Source organism: Rhinatrema bivittatum, chromosome 16 (assembly GCF_901001135.1).
Source record: "Rhinatrema bivittatum chromosome 16, aRhiBiv1.1, whole genome shotgun sequence".
In the NCBI taxonomy this organism is placed as follows: domain Eukaryota; kingdom Metazoa; phylum Chordata; class Amphibia; order Gymnophiona; family Rhinatrematidae; genus Rhinatrema; species Rhinatrema bivittatum.
This window is the reverse complement of record NC_042630.1, coordinates 43,742,724-43,759,309: the sequence shown is the minus strand read 5'-3', so window position 1 is coordinate 43,759,309 and position 16,586 is coordinate 43,742,724.

Genomic DNA, 16,586 nt, shown 5'->3' with positions numbered 1-16,586 from the left:
GGCAAGGAGTATATGTTGAAGAGAGTAGGGGACAAGGAGGAGCCTTGGGGAACTCCTAGTGATGAATTGATGTGAGGGGAATCTTTATTATTGATTCTGACCTTGACGTCTCTGTTGCTGAGGAACGATTCGAACCATCTAAAGGCGGTTCCTGTTATCCCAATGTGGGATAGTCAGTTGATGAGGGTGGAATGGTTTACGGTGTCGAAGGCCGCCGAAAGGTCGATAAGTATCAGTAGGAAGGATTGTCCCTTGTCCAAACCCATGATGAGGTGGTCTGTTAGAGAGAGGAGGAGGGTTTCGGTGCTTAGAGCTTTGCGGAATCCGTATTGGGAAGGATGTAGCATTTTGTTGTCTTCTAGATAATCTGAAAGTTGATTGTTGACTATCTTTTCTATGGTCTTGGCTATAAATGGCAGATTGGAAATGGGGCAGAAGTTGGGTTCTCTGGTGTCTAGGTTAGGTTTTTTGAGGAGAAGTTTGAGAGAAGCGAGTTTTAGATCATCCGGGAAGATTCCTTGAGATAGTGAGCAATTTATGATATTGGCCAAAGGTTTGGAGATAGTGTCTGGTACCATTAGAAATAATTTTGTTATTATGATTATATGAATGTATTGCATTGGAATGTATATTTCCTCTTTTTTTTTTTTTTCTGAACTATTATTATGTTAATGCAAATTGAAAATTAATAAAAATATAATAAATAAAAAAAAAAAGAAGTAATTTTGTTGGTATTTGGTCATATGGGTGGGAGGAGGGTTTCATTTTCTTTATTATGGATTCAATCTCCAAGGCGGTAGTGGGTTCAAACCCTTTGTTTGAGGTACAGTAGGAGCTGGGGGGAGCGGTAGGCTGGGGGGCAGGAGGGTCAAGAGTTTGGAGATCTTGCTTTGGAAGAAGATAGCAAGTTCGTTAGCTTTATTTTGTGCCTGGTCATTAGGAAAGGGTGGGGTGCTGGTTTTGTGAGTTCTTAACGTAGGTGAATAGTGCTTTGGCGTCGAATACAAGGTTGTGAATTCTTTGAGCATAGAAATCTCTTTTTGTCCGTAGGGTGAAACTTCTGTACAGGTGGAGGGTGGATTTGTAGGTGGATAGTGTGCTGGGGCAAGGGGTCTTGAGCCATTTGTTTTCTTTCTGTCTGAGATTTTGTTTGAGTTTTCGGAGCTCATTGGAGAACCAAGGTTGTCTTCTGTGCGAGGTAGAGTTGATTTTTTTGTTACTAATGGACATAATTTATTAGCTATTATCTCAGTGATGTTGTGCCAGGAAAGTAGTGCTGAGTTGGGGTTGAGAGATCTAGGTGAGGTAGTTTTTCGGCCAGATGATTGCTGAGGGTATCAGAAGCGCATGTTCTTCTGTAATGAAATGTGGTTTGCATGGGGTGCATGGTGAGGCTTTCATTCACTGTGAAGGTGGTCAAGATTAAGGAGTGGTCTGACCAGGGGACCAGAGTGCATTTGGGGGGGGGGGAGTGTGTGAGGCTGGAGTTTATGAAAATAAGGTCCAGGGTATGGCCAGCTTTGTGAGTGGGCTTGTTGATAATCTGTTTGAAGCCCATGGCCATTAAGGAGGAGAGAAAAGCCACAATTGGTTGTTAGGGGGGTACTGTCAACATGAATGTTGAAATCCCCTAAGATTAGAGCTGGGGAGTCCAGGTTTATATATTTTGCGATGATTTCTACAGAGGGTGAAGCGTCCGTGTCGAGAAGTCCTGGCGGTGCGTATATGAAGAGTATTTGGAGTTGGTTAGTTTTGAAAAGGCCTAGTTCCAGTTTAGAGGCTGATTTGATTGGGATTTGAGTTAGTCTCAATTCTTTCTTGGCCACTACAAGAAGGCCTCTGCCTCTTTTCTTTTGTCTGGGAAGTGACAGGATATCGTAGAGATGTGTGGGGAGTTGGTTAATTAGTGCTATATCTGTTGGTTTAAGCCAAGTTTCTGTTATGGCGCAGATGTCTGGTTTTGTGTCTAGGAGATAATCGTTGAGGATATGTGTTTTCTTAGTAAGAGATTGAGCATTAAAGAGTGACAAAGAGAATAATGCAAGGCCTAGAAATTGTGTGATGGGGGAGATCATGATTGGGATGAGAGTCCTGAAAGAGCGTGACCTGGGTTGTGTGGGTGCTTTTCCAGTAATGATGAGACTGTGGTGTAGGATGGGGATTGGGAGACCTGCTGTCATGTTGTTCTTGTGAAGAGAGGGAGAAGATGGATGTTGTAGGAAGGCTGAGAGTTGGATGTGGGTAGGTGCAGAGAAGGGAGTCCGTTAACTGGTGAACTGGCGGAAGATCAATGCTGGCAAGGTTGAATGTTGGAGGAGGATGAATGCTGGAGGCAGTCTGGAGGAAGAATGCAGGTTGGATGCAGGAGGAATGCTGGAGGATGAATGCTGGTTGGATGCTGGAGGAATGCTGGAGGAAGAATGCTGGTTGGATGCTGGAGGAATGCTGGAGGATGAATGTTGGTTGGATGCTGGAGGACTGATGGAGGATGAATGCTGGTTGGATGCTGGAGAAAGAATGCTTGAGGATGATGCTGGTTGGATGCTGGAGGATGAATGCTGGTTGGATGCTGGAGGATGATGCTGGTTGGATGCTGGAAGATGAATGCTGGTTGGATGTTGGAGGAATACTGGTAATGAGTGTCTGCTGGTGGAGTGAATGCTGGGTGAGGAGGAAAGCAGTCAGGGGTAGGGTGCTGGTAACGGGAGAAAGCTAGATGGGGGAACTGTCAACTGGTGAGCTGTCGGTTGAACGATTGAACAAAGCTGAAGAGAGTAGAGTGCTGGTAGTTGTTGTAATGTAGTCCTAATAGCTGGTGATGTGGTGGAGGTTGTAGGAGCTTGGAAGATGAGTACTGTGAATAATCTGGGTGTTGTGTAGTAGGTAGAGAGGTGAGGGTGGAGGAGGCCCCTGTCCTGGGTCTCATGAAGGGGCGCACTAAGGGGCAGGCCCCTTAGGTCGCGCTCCTTTGTGCGCGACGCCCGGCATGCGATGCTGCCAGGAAGCGTGGAGGTTTAAAGGGCTCTAGCCGCCTGCTGATAGGCCGGCTGCCTCTGGGGGGCACGGTCAGGGACTCACTGCGAGGTTTCTTTGGTTTGCCGGTTTTTCCTCTCTTATTCTCTTCTCTTTCTCGTGCTGCTCTCTGCTCGGCTCACTCCACGAGGGGGGGGGGGGTGAGCGGGCTCTTGCCCCGAATGGGCCACGCCAACCACACGAGCTTCGGCAGAGGTAAAGTGGCGGCGAGGAGCGGGTGAATGCTGAAGAGGAAGGCCGCCGGGAAGCACGGAGGTTTAAAGGGCTCTAGCCTCCTGCTGATAGACCGGCTGCCTCTGGGGACGCGGTCAGGGAGTCTTCCTCCCTGGAGCTTCAAATTGTGACCCCTGGTTCTGTTGATTTTTTTCCGACGAAAAAGGTTTGTCATTCTCTTTGGATCATTAAAACCTTTCAAGTATCTGAAAGTCTGTATCATATCACTTCTGCTCCTCCCTTCTTCCAAGGTGTACATATTTAGATTCTTCAATCTCTCCTCATAAGTCATCCAATGAAGACCTTCCACCTTTTTGTTCGCCCTTCTCTGGAACGCCTCCATCTTGTCTCTGTCTCTTTGGAGATATGGTCTAGTTTCAGCAGATAGCCGGGGAGTGAGTTACTTCATAGCTGCCCCTCGTATCCAGTCACTAATTTAATTAATTAATAATAATAAATAAATAAATAAATAAATAAATGAAATGAATGAATGAATGAAGGGGGAGAATAAGAGAGCGAGGCATAGTATCCAGTTGGAGACACCGAGCACAGGAATCAAAAGGAAGGAAAGAAAGAAGAGAAGGGACCGGATGGGCTGGAAAAAGGCTAGAATGCGCCTTCAATTGTGGACACAAAATGCCTCTGGTTTGGTCAGCAACACTCCCACAAGCACTACAACAGTGACAGAACGGACAGGGCATAGACTGCATTTAGTGCATCCAACAGCTCCGAAGGAGAAAGGCATAGAAGAAGGACCAAACACAGAGACCTACGCCACCATCAGTGCAGGAAGGAAACAGGAGCAGGTGAAACGTCAAAGAAAGAGTCGTGGCGGATGAGGTTCGAGTCCAGAATTGTCAAAGCAACAGGTGACCGCAACAGTCGAAACACAAACAATGATACAATGTCAGCTGTCAGTCACTCTTTGGAGACAAGGGCAGAAGAGGCCATGGAGTTAGGGCCGCAGCAGGACACCTCTGAGAAGGCAACGACTTCTGACATACCACACCAGAGCCTCTCAGAGGCCCACAGCCACAGGCCGGCCTGAGCGATCAAAGACCTATGAGCAATTGACGGGTAACATGTGCCCACCAAACAGTGAGCCATTCCCTCTTCTTCAGTCGAATCCAAGGACAGCCCGGACATGGCAGCCAGCCGTACCCTACATGGCAGAACCTTGACAGTGCTAAACTGGCACCGAAGTATGCCATGAAGATACAGCGCTCCCAACCCATTCCCAGGATGGAACAAGGCATGGAGGCCACGGGATTATGCGGCAATATGGCAGAATGAGCAGCCAACAACTACTATAAGATAAGAGATGTGAATCGTGTCCTCGATCGTCTTAACGATCGATTTCGGCTGGGAGGGGGAGGGAATCGTATTGTTGCCGTTTGGGGGGGTAAAATATCGTGAAAAAATCGTGAAAAAATCGTGAAAAATTGAAAATCGTAAAATCGCAAAACCCGGCACATTAAAACCCCCTAAAACCCACCCCCGACCCTTTAAATAAATCCCCCACCCTCCCGAACCCCCCCCCAATGATTTAAATAACCGGAGGTTCCGGCGCTTCGCTGAACGACCTCCTGCATCGATCTCCTGGCCGGCGCCATTTGCCGTACGAAAACGATTTGCGGCGGGAAATCGCTCCCTGACCCCCGCTGGACCTCCGGAACTTTTGGCCAGCTTGTGGGGGGGCCTCCTGACCCCTACAAGGACTTGCCAAAGTCCAGCGGGGGTCCGGAAGGACCTCCTGCCGTCCAATCGTGTTCGCCTATGGCCGCCGCCATTTTTCGGCGCCATTTTGGAAATGGCGCCGGCTTGAACACAACAAGATGCAGGAGCAGGAGCCCGTTCCGGACCGCTGCCGTTCCGGACCGGCGCTGGACCCGCAGGTTTATTAACTCATTTGGGGTGGGGTTTCGGGAGGGTGGGGGGATTAATTTAAAGGGTTGGGGGTGGGTTTTAGGGGTTTTAGTGTGCCGGCTCACGATTCTAACGATTATAAACGATAAATCGTTAGAATCTCTATTGTATGTGTTCCATAACGGTTTAAGACGAATATTAAAATTATCGACATAATTTTAATCGTCCTAAAACGATTCACATCCCTACTATAAGATTCCTTGGTGGTCCTGGCCGGCACCATCACAAGGCGCCTTTCCAAATCATTAAAGAGGCCAGTGCATCACACCACACATCACTGGTTAATGGCAACTGGACTGAGGACACTCGAAGGGGATATTCAGAGGCATATCGTAGCCCATACTAAGTGCTCCAGTATCAGCATCAGGCAGATCTGAGATGAACTAGTTGGCACAGAGCGACAAAGGAATGTGACAGGAGACACAAATATCAGAAGAGAACAGCAACCCCCAGCCGAACAGATCGAACATTACAGTTATGAAACAGCAACATTGCCGAGTCTAGGGATAAGGATGGGGGAAGAAGGAAAAAGACGGTTCCACTAGTAAAATAAATAAAACATGGCGACAGCCAGAAAAATCACAATGTTGAGCTCAAGTGCTAGACAAATTCTAGCTCAGACGTTCTTCTTCCACATCATCATCAGACTCCACAAGTGGCAGTGACCCACAATCAATGACTAAGGCAGTAGACAAGGAGTCCAGAAGTCCACCCTCACTCACCTCCCTATCGGAACTATGGGAAGGGTGCACAAGCAACTATGAAAAGAACTTGAAAAAGAAAATACATATGTTTTCAGAGGACAGAAAGAAATTGAAGGACAGAGCAGCACCCAATAGAAAAGAAGAGGACAAGGCATTGGATCAAAGGAAAAGAAACAATTTAGCTCGGTCCATGCAGGGGATTGAGAACCAGGGAAACTGGAGTTTCAAATTCTACTTCTAGGTCATCTCCTAGCAGGCATTCAGTCAGACAGGTTGCAGTCGCTGGACAACACATGCTGGTGTTATAACAAAAACGCATTCACATTCCAAGATTGCAATTTAAGCATGCATGCTCAGCATGCACAGCCCCACACCCACTGATGAAGTGCCCTAAGAAGATCTACAACAGGGAGTAAGGCAAAAAAACCCCACAATATGACAGCTGGCAGTTTCTAAAAAACAACATCACCCATCGAGCTAGAGGCAATGATACCATGGTTGGAACGTTACCCATGCCATCAAAATGCACAGAAGATATGGCAAGGATTTTGGGAAGGATTCATCATTCCACCCCAAGACCCAGACAGAGAGAACAAAGACTAGCAATGCATCATCAGCAACCCACAGGCAGACATAATGCAAAGAAGTTGATATTGAATGGCAGTCAGTAGGATGGCCGGTCCTTTCCCATGGCAAAACCTCGCCAGAACATGTCTTTTTTGCCACTGGCAGTCGTTCCGAAGAAAGAAAAGGCAAATTCTGGCTCATGCAGAATCTGTCATAAACCCCCCATGAGTGTGTTTGCGAATGACATTTGCCCCAGAGAAGTCCTCAGTGCAGTATGCATCCGTTGATTAGGCAGTGGTGCTACTCAATAACATGTGATGCGGTGCTCTAATCGAAAAAGCAGACATAGAATCGGCCTTCAGATTCCTTCCAGTACAACCCAGGAAGTTTCCTCAGATTAGACCACGGTGGGACACAGGAGTTAATTAGACCAGAATTTCAGTCCATCACAGAGGAGTTTTGGTGTTCCGTTGGCACACAGCAAAACTGAAGGCCAGCAATGGTTATTTCCTTCCTTGGCATCGAGATAGATTCCAACAAGATGGAGCCAGGCTCCCGAAATAAAAGGTGAAAAACTCCGCAGGATAATACAACAAGCGGCATCATCAAAGAAGATAATGTACCGTTGCACAGCATTCCATCCTGCGAACCTTGTACTTTGCATGTTGGGTTATGGGAAGAGCCTTCATGAGAAGACTAGCAGTGGTCACAGTCTGGATACGTCGACCCCATCATTTACTAAGAGTTGCATAGACTGTCAAGCTGTAAAACTAAGAGTTGCAAAGACTGTTTTAACAAACTGCAGGTGCTAAAGAAAATTAAGACCTTTATTATACCACAATGACTTCTGGACTGTCCACCAAGCCACCCTTTTCACTAAGATCGACTACTTCAACTCTCTTCTCTTGGGCCTTCCAGCAGCCTCAATCAAACCTCTCCAAATGCTACAAAAATGCGGCGGTGAGAATTTTACCTAACTGACACAGATCAGACCACTTCACTCCAATTCTCAAAAACCTCCATTGATTCCCGATCCCATCCAGATTCCTCCCAAGAGTCTTACAATTTATCCACAAAACCTTGCATAACCAAATATTCATTGGCTTAATGACTCCCTCCAATACCACACCTCCAACAGACCCACCAGATCCGCTTACAAAGGATCCTTAGCACACCCGCACATAAACTCACCCAACTCATATCCTCCAAAGAACATGCACTTTCCTTAGCTGGACCAACATTATGGAACTCTATGCCATCCGAACTTCGCCAGGAACACTGCATCAGCTACCTTAAAAAAAAAAGCTAAAGACCTGGCTGTTCGAACAAGCCTACATTGAATTTTATCCTCCCTCCATGTCACATTCCTCCCCTCTTAACTCCTCCTCCCCCCAAAATCTACAAGCAATTGTATTATAGTTGTTTTGTACTCTCATAATAAAACCTTCCTAAGTCACTAGACTCTTATATTTTCGTACTCTCTCTAAGTTCCTCTATACCCCTGTTACATGTAACTGTATTTTTCTCCTCCTCAGTTCAAAATATTATTCCCTGTTACCTGTAAACCGATGTGATAGGTCTATGAACGATGGTATATAAAAGTTTTAAATAAATAAATTAAATAAATGTGTATGGATTCTAAGGTACCAACAGCGGACAAGGGGGAGGACACCAATGCCGGCACACCTATGGAGGATTGGTCTGCAATCACCTTCGAGTTAGTATGCAGATCTGTGGCAACCAGCTACATGGACAATCATATGGACAGGAGCTATGACTATGGGACTGAGTTCCTGGGAGGAAACGGATGGTTGGTAAGGTGTAAGGCCACATTACCAACATCTGAAATACGTTGACATGGTGAAAGACAACATTGTATCTAGGAATGCCGGGATGAACACCTGGCTGGCTTATCATTCCTTTTAAAGCGTGTGAGCAGGGTGATGCCCCCCCCCACCTCCACGTGCAAGCTCAAGGATGTGGCACTAAGGACATGCCCCGGGCTTCGGGCACTGAAGGGAGCATCGGCGGTGTGCCAGCCGATGACATCATTGGCCCTTTAAAGGGTTGCGACTGAGGCCAGAGAACCTTTTGATCGCATGCCAGAAAAACCCACCCACCCCCGGAAAAAGTTAGCAAAAAAAATTGACAATGTCTTTAAAGAGTGGATGCTCGAAGGAAGAATAACACTGTGTATTAATTTAAGCTTTCAATATTATGACGTATACATTGTTATAACAGGTAACATATTCAGCAGATAGCATCCTTATGTTACTTAATACAGTTCAAAATGTTTTTCATTGTTGCGATTTAATGTTGAAGCTGAGAAGGAGGGGGCGGTTACCCTGACTGGTTGGGCATATTGCAAGTGGTGCTAGTGACAATCACAGGATGGCGTGGTAGCCAATCAGTGCATGGGGCAGCGCAAAAAGGTGGGGGCAACGGAATGCCGCAATGGTTCGGGGCCCCTTGCTTGGGGTCAAGGCGGGGGGGGGGCCATGAAGTAGGCTGTCTTGCTTGGTCCCTACAGCAGGCAGCAGTGGAGACATCATACCGGCTCAGGTACTGAGGGAAGTTTTTCTTGATGTGTTAATTAAAAACTGTGGCCTTATTATACCAACAACAGTTTCAGTGTTTTACATGCTTTCAAAACAAATGCATAATTTTGCTAATGTCCGGTAAGGGGCCAGAAGGTAGTGATGATGGCCAAGTGGGGTAGAGTGAAGGCTACTAGCGTTAATATCTTATCCCAGTACATGTCCAGTCTTTAATGTGAATGCTGTTTACCTCATTAAGTCATTGTACTTGTCAATGTATATTATGTACGTCATGTTTGTAAACTGTTGTGATCTTTTATTTGGAATGATGGTACATAAAATGGTTAAATAAATAAATAAATGTTATAAAACACCTGCATCCATGTTTAATCCTGGATCATTATGAATGAATTGTTGCAATTCTTATGCACATAAATACATAGATGAGATGTATGAACAGAACCGTGCAATCTTGTGAAGATTTGAGGAAACACACTCAAAGATGAGAGTTGTGCAATGTTCTCTTAATGTTCTCTCACCTAGCTGGATGAACTCTCTACCTGGGTAACATCAAGCTAGGTTGAGAGAACATTGCACAACTCTCATCTTTGAGTGCATTTTCTCACTCCGAAGATCATCAAATCTTCACAAGAGAGCACTGTTCTGTTCGTACGTCTCACTTTGAATGTCAAAGTGGCCCCTAAACCCTACAATAATACCTAAACCTCACCTCGAGTTACTAGGTGGGCCTCCCATAGAAATATAAATACCTATCTAGTGTTAGGACATTATGGCTAGTCTCTCTCTCTCTCTCTCACTCACCCTATTGGGCCTGATCCTTGAAACCCCCACTGACTAGACCTGTTCTTTTTTTAATTTTAAAACTTGCACATTATCCAGTAGAGGATCATGGTGCAAGCTGGTGCTCATAAATACATATGCGCACATTTCAAGTGACCTTCCCAGAATGTCCATGTCCCACTTATGCTCCGCCTAGATCACTACCATGCCTTGTCCCTTTTTTAACTTTTTGATTTGTGCACATACCAGGAATATACATTTACTCAGGAGTTTCTTAATTCTGTGTTAGTTGAAAGAAAAGCAAATTAAAATATCTTCTATCAAGGCATATATTCCTTTTCATTTTTCTTTTAAATGAAACATGAATTTTTTTATATGTATAAAAATTTGATTTTATGCACCTGAAATGACATTTCACACTATGACTGTAATTTAAACAGCCGTTAAGGCGTACATCGTATCATGTATGGTGGCTCGCGTGAATGGACAGGGCCATTTTATAGCATATGCGTGTACATGGGCACACAATTCTGTATGGGTGTGTGCTTGTGCGCACAATGCCAGCTCTGCCATGTAAGTGGGGAATTGTATTAGATATGCACACTGACACAATTACTAGTTACTTTCCCCAGTTCAGTCCCAGTTTACCCAGGTAAAGGCTTCCAACTTCTAAAAAACCCCCCTCCAATTAATCTTCCTCTCTTTATACCCTATTATCCCCGACCCTTCAAAACCCAAGGGGTAGATTTTAAAAGGTTGCACTACCACCCGGCGCGCGCACATTTACACCAATTTTATAACTTGCGTGGCGAGGCACGAGCAAGTTACAAAATCAGGGGTCGGCGCAACGCAAGGGGGGTGTACATTGTGCACCTTGGACATGCCGAGCCGTGCTGCCTGCCTTCCCCCTTTCCCTCCCAGGGCCGCTCCAAAATTGAAGTGGCCTGTAAGGGAACTTCCCTTCCCCCAATCGATTTCGGAGCAGCCTCGGAGGGAACAGAGGCTGTCTGCGCGCGCAGCAGCCGATTTGCTCAGCCTTGCGCGCGCCAATCCCGGATTTTATAGATACACGCGGCTACATGCGTATCTATTAAAATCCTGTGTACACTTGTTTGCGCCTGGGTGTGCGAACAAAAGTAACGCGGGTGCGTATTTTGTAAAATCTACCCCTTTACGTGTGTAAATCGCTTTTGAAAATTGCTATGATATTATGTTTGCAACTCCTTTGAAAATTACCCTGTTTATTTTCAAAAGCCTTTTACACCCATTTAGAGCTAGATTTTAAAAAATATGCCTGATTTATAACATGTGTGCGCTGGCATGCGCATGTAATAAAATCCCGGGTGGCACACACAAGGGGGTAAGAAATAAGCTAATTCAACATGGCAAAGAGATTGGGAGCTTCCCCAGTTCCCTCCCAGTCTGCTCCAATGTTTCTGTTAAACTGCTTTCTACACAAGATTGTTTTCTTGATGTGAAATTGAAATCAATAAAAAGAAAAAAAAAAAGAAAATGTACTTCCACATGTGGTAGCCTAAGGACATTTCAATGACATTACTATAGCTATTTTCAAAAGCCCACTTGCAATAATAAAGTGCATTTACATAGAAACATAGATATGATGGCAGAAAAGGACCAAATGGTGCATCCAGTCTGCCCAGCAAGCTTAGGTAGTATCTGCAGTGCCACACAGTCACCCCCAAATTACCAGCTTCCCAGATCATCAAGCCAGAGGCATTGTTGGTTACTGTTTGAGTCGACTTCCCCATCATTTCTGCCATGAAGCAGAGAGCAATGTTGGAGTTGCATCAACACCTTCAAGGCCCATTGGTTAAGGGTAGTAATTGCCACACCATCAAGTCACCCCCCATGTACTCTTCTTCTTCATTTCCATCCTCTACTTTTAGGGATCCACAGTGTTTATCCCATGCCCCTTTTAAATCTTTCACTGATTTAATCATCACCACCTCTCCGGAAGGGCTTTCCAGGCATCCACCATGAAGAAATATTTCCTGGACGTTGGTTCTGAGTCGTCCTCCCTGGAGTTTCATTACTTGCCCCCTAGTTCTATTGATTTCATTCAAATGGAAAAGTTTTATCAATTGTGCATCATTAAAACATTTCAGGTATCTAATGGTCTATATCATAACCCCCCTGTACCTCCTCTCTTCCAGGGTATGCATATTTAAGATCTTCAATCTCTCTTCATAAGTTAATTGATAGACCCCCCACCACCACCACCACCATTTTCTCACCCTTCTCTGGACCATCTCCATCCTGTCTGTGTCCCTTTTGAGTTACAGTCTCCAGAACTGAACACAATTCTCCAGATGAGGCCTCACCAATGTCATCTACAAAGGGATTATCACCTATTTCTTACTGGTTAATTTGCTCTCTATGTAGCTCAGCATTCTGTGTTAAACCAAATTTAAAACATGTAAATTCTTCTTAAAAGCATGCCGTAAGGGGTGGATTTTCAAATTCTTACAGCTTAAAATGATCACATATTCATGTAAGTATAATGTATTCAAGTACAAACTATTTAATAAACATCAAACATATGCACATATGATATTTTTGCTTTCATTGAGATTTATATGCATGGAAAAAGTGGCAGTCTAGGGGTGTTTTGGGATGGGGCCAAAATCTACACACACATAAATTGCTATTAAAGGACTCTTATGCACATAGATTTGCTAAAACATAGCTAGATTCATCAAAAAGTGTTACTAACACATTGATAAAAAGGCGTGTGTTTATGGAAATTTGTGAATTACCGCATCACGCAGTAACTTACCGCGTCGCATCAGTAGTATTGCATGGTGCAATAAACTTAGCTTGTGCTTGGGGGAGGGGGTGAGAGAGAGATTATCTACAAGGTCCACATAGTAGTTAAGATTTATATCTCTATGGGAGGGCCATCTAATAGTTTGAGATGAGGTGTTGGTGGTGGTTTAGGTTTAGGTGCCAGTTTTGCATGAGAGTGAGACATATGAACAGCACAGTACAATAGGGATGTGAATCATTTTCCATATCGTCTTAACGATAGAAATCGTGTGGCAGGGCAAGAAAATCGTCTTAGGCACGATTTTTTAGTTAAAAAATCGTTAAAAAATCGTTTTTTTTCCGATTAGTGCGCACTAACTCGAGTTAGTGCGCACTAACGGAGTTAGTGCGCACTAACTGGGAGTTAGTGCGCACTAACTGAAAATGATACAATTTGACACTTTTCAGGTCAGTTAAGGTCAGTTTAGGAATGAATATGTATTCCTATTGGCTGCCCTCTTATTTATTCATGTTACCCAGTTTCCTACTGACATTATATGGGGGATGGGAAATGGAAACAGTTGGTAGCTTGACAAAACAAGTAATGTGATCAGTCAATGTGACTAGAACTTGTGCCCTAACCCTGATACCAGGGGTATTGTGATCTTCCGCACACAGTGCCCTATCCCTATTAATACCAGGAGTGTTGTGATCTTCCTGCACACAGTGCCCTATCCCTAATACCAGGGGTGTTGTGATCTTCCTGCACACAGTGCCCTATTCCTGATACTGGGGGTGTTGTGATCTTCCTGCACACAGTGCCCTATTCCTGATACCGGGGGTGTTGTGATCTTCTTGCACACATCCCGATATCAGGGATAGGGCACTGCATGCAGGAAGATCACAACACTCCTGGTATTAATAGGGATAGGGCACTGCATGCAGGAAGATCACAACACCCCTGGTATCAGGGATAGGGCACTGTGTGCAGGAAGATCACAATACCCCGGAGGAGTGAGGGTCAGGCAGCTCCCCCCTGTCTGTGAAGCCAGCCTCTCACTAGTAATGCAGGGAGGGAGCTGTCTCAGACTTCACCATCCACCCCCCCCCCCTCACCCACACACCATTCACTAGCTGGGACATGGGGGAAGTCAGGAGTGAGGGACAGGCAGCTTCCCCCCTGTCTGTGAAGCCAGCCTCTCACTAGTAATGCAGGGGGGGAGCTGTCTCAGACTTCACCATCCTCCCCCCCCCCCCTCACCCACACACCATTCACTAGCTGGGACATGGGGGAAGTCAGGAGTGAGGGTCAGGCAGCTCCCCCCCTGTCTGTGAAGCCAGCCTCTCACTAGTAATGCAGGGAGGGGGGCTGTCTCAGACTTCACCATCCTCCCCCCCCCCTCACCCACACACCATTCACTAGCTGGGACATGGGGGAAGTCAGGAGTGAGGGGTCAGGCAGCTCCCCCCCCTGTCTGCGAAGCCAGCCTCTCACTAGATCTGCAGGAGGGAGCTGTCTCAGACTTCACCATCCTCCCCCCCCCCCCTCACCCACACACCATTCACTAGCTGGGACATGGGGGAAGTCAGGAGTGAGGGTCAGGCAGCTCCCCCCTGTCTGTGAAGCCAGCCTCTCACTAGTAATGCAGGGAGGGAGCTGTCTCAGACTCACCATCTCCCCCCCCCCCCTCACCCACACACCATTCACTAGCTGGGACATGGGGGAAGTCATGAGTGAGGGTCAGGCAGCTCCCCCCTGTCTGCGAAGCCAGCCTCTCACTAGTAAATGCAGGGAGGGAGCTGTCTCAGACTTCATTCACCATCCTCCCCCCCCCTCACCCACACACCATTCACTAGCTGGGACATGGGGGAAGTCAGGAGTGAGGGTCAGGCAGCTCCCCCCTGTCTGTGAGCCAGCCTCTCACTAGTAATGCAGGGAGGGAGCTGTCTCAGACTTCACCATCCTCCCCCCCCCCCCTCCACCCACACACCATTCACTAGCTGGCTCATGGGGGAAGTCAGGAGTGAGGGTCAGGCAGCTCCCCCCTGTCTGTGAAGCCAGCCTCTCACTAGTAATGCAGGGAGGGAGCTGTCTCAGACTGGTATCAGGGTTAGGGCACTGTGTGCAGGAAGATCACAACACTCCTGGTATTAATAGGGATAGGGCACTGTAAGAGATGACTGTAGTAGATTGAATAAAGATCTGATGTTTCTGCTCTCCTCACACCAAACAAAAACAACACACAAGCAGAGAAGCCCTTCTTACAAGCTGAGCTAGTGAGTTAAGTAGGAGGAAAAGTAAACATACTGGTGCCAGTGTGGCTACTTAAAAATACACTTACCAACAATCAATTACATATATTTGAACTGTGTACAGTTCCAGCCAGGACCACCTTTCTAAAATGCACAGTGATTGGCAAATTCAACATGCACTAGCATTTCAGGTGCCTGCTAACAAAAATAATAAACAACAAGTTCTAGTCACGTGAGTGCTGATCATTACATTACTTTTTTTTGTCAAGCTTCCAACTGTTTCCATTTCACATCCCCCAACCATATTGGTAACATCAATAGATAAGAGCACAGCCAGCCAATAGGAATACATACATACATATTCATTCCTAAGTGACCTTTACTGACCTGGGAGTGTGAACACTTTGTTTCATTTTCTGTTGGTGTTCGTTAGTTTCCAGTTCCATTTCCCATCCCCCCAACCATCACCTCAGTGGTAACCTTGGTAATATCAATAGATAAGAGGGCAGCCAGCCAATAGGAACACATATTCATTCCTAACTGACCTTCAGTGACCTGGAAAGTGTTTATTTGTATCATTTTCAGTTAGTGCGCACTAAATCGAAGTTAGTGCGCACTAACACGATTTACGATTTTTAACGATAAATCGTTAGAATTTCTATTGTATCGTGTTCTATAATGATTTAAGACGATATAACATTATCGGACGATAATTTTAATCGTTGAAAAACGATTCACAGTCCCTACAGTACAACTTGGTGAAGATTTGACGTAATTTGGAGAGAGGAAAGACTCAAAAATTGAAATTTCTACTATGTTCTCACATCCTTGCTTGATGGACCTCTATAACAGCTAGGGTGGGATAAACATAGTACAATATTTCATCTTTGTGAGACCTTTCCTCACTCCGAATGACATCAAATCTTCACCGAGGTATACTGTGCTGTTTTGTATGTCTCCACTCTACCTGAGAAACTGGCCCCTAAACCACACCAACACCTCACCTCAGTCTATTAGATGGCCCGCCTAAGACTCTGAGGGTCTTAATAGATAGTCTGTCTCTTCTTTCTCTCCACATCTGGCATATTACACAGTTTAACACCAGAAAAAAAGGTGTAATTATCTTGTGTAAATTATACTAAACATGTTTATTCGTCTGCTATTTTCCAGGGGGGAGGTATTGATGACTGAAAGGGAGCTCACGTTGAACAAGCAGGAAGGTCTTAATGACCTAGAGAAGAACTGGGCAAAGTGGTGTAGTAATTGTTAAAACAAATAATTTCACTTAAGCACGCATGTTTTTAAGTATACCAATTTACACGTTTTCCGCTGTGCCGGGCGGATTGTGTGCCGGCAGGTTTGCCGGCGCGTGCAACCTGCACCTGCCCAGATGCAGGCACAAAAGGTAAATAATAATTTTTTTGGGGGGTTAGGATAGGGACTGGGGGGGGGGGATAGGTTATGGCAAGGGGTGGCAAGGTTAGTTTAGGGGGAAGGGAAAGGGGGAAGGCCACGGGCGTCAGCACACGCAAGATGCACTAGTGTGTTATAAAATCGGGCATACATGTGTGCGTGCCGGGTATCGCATGCACTTGTACGCCCATGCGTATGTTTTTAAATTTACCTCTATATGCACTATATATATTTAAAATAGGAAATGTAAGTATGCATGTTCAGTGCACTGAAATACTCACTTTCAGTGGAACATGTATTCACTCATAAGCATACATATGTTGAGGGACAAACATATTTTATAATACACACGTATGTGATATATGCAGTATGT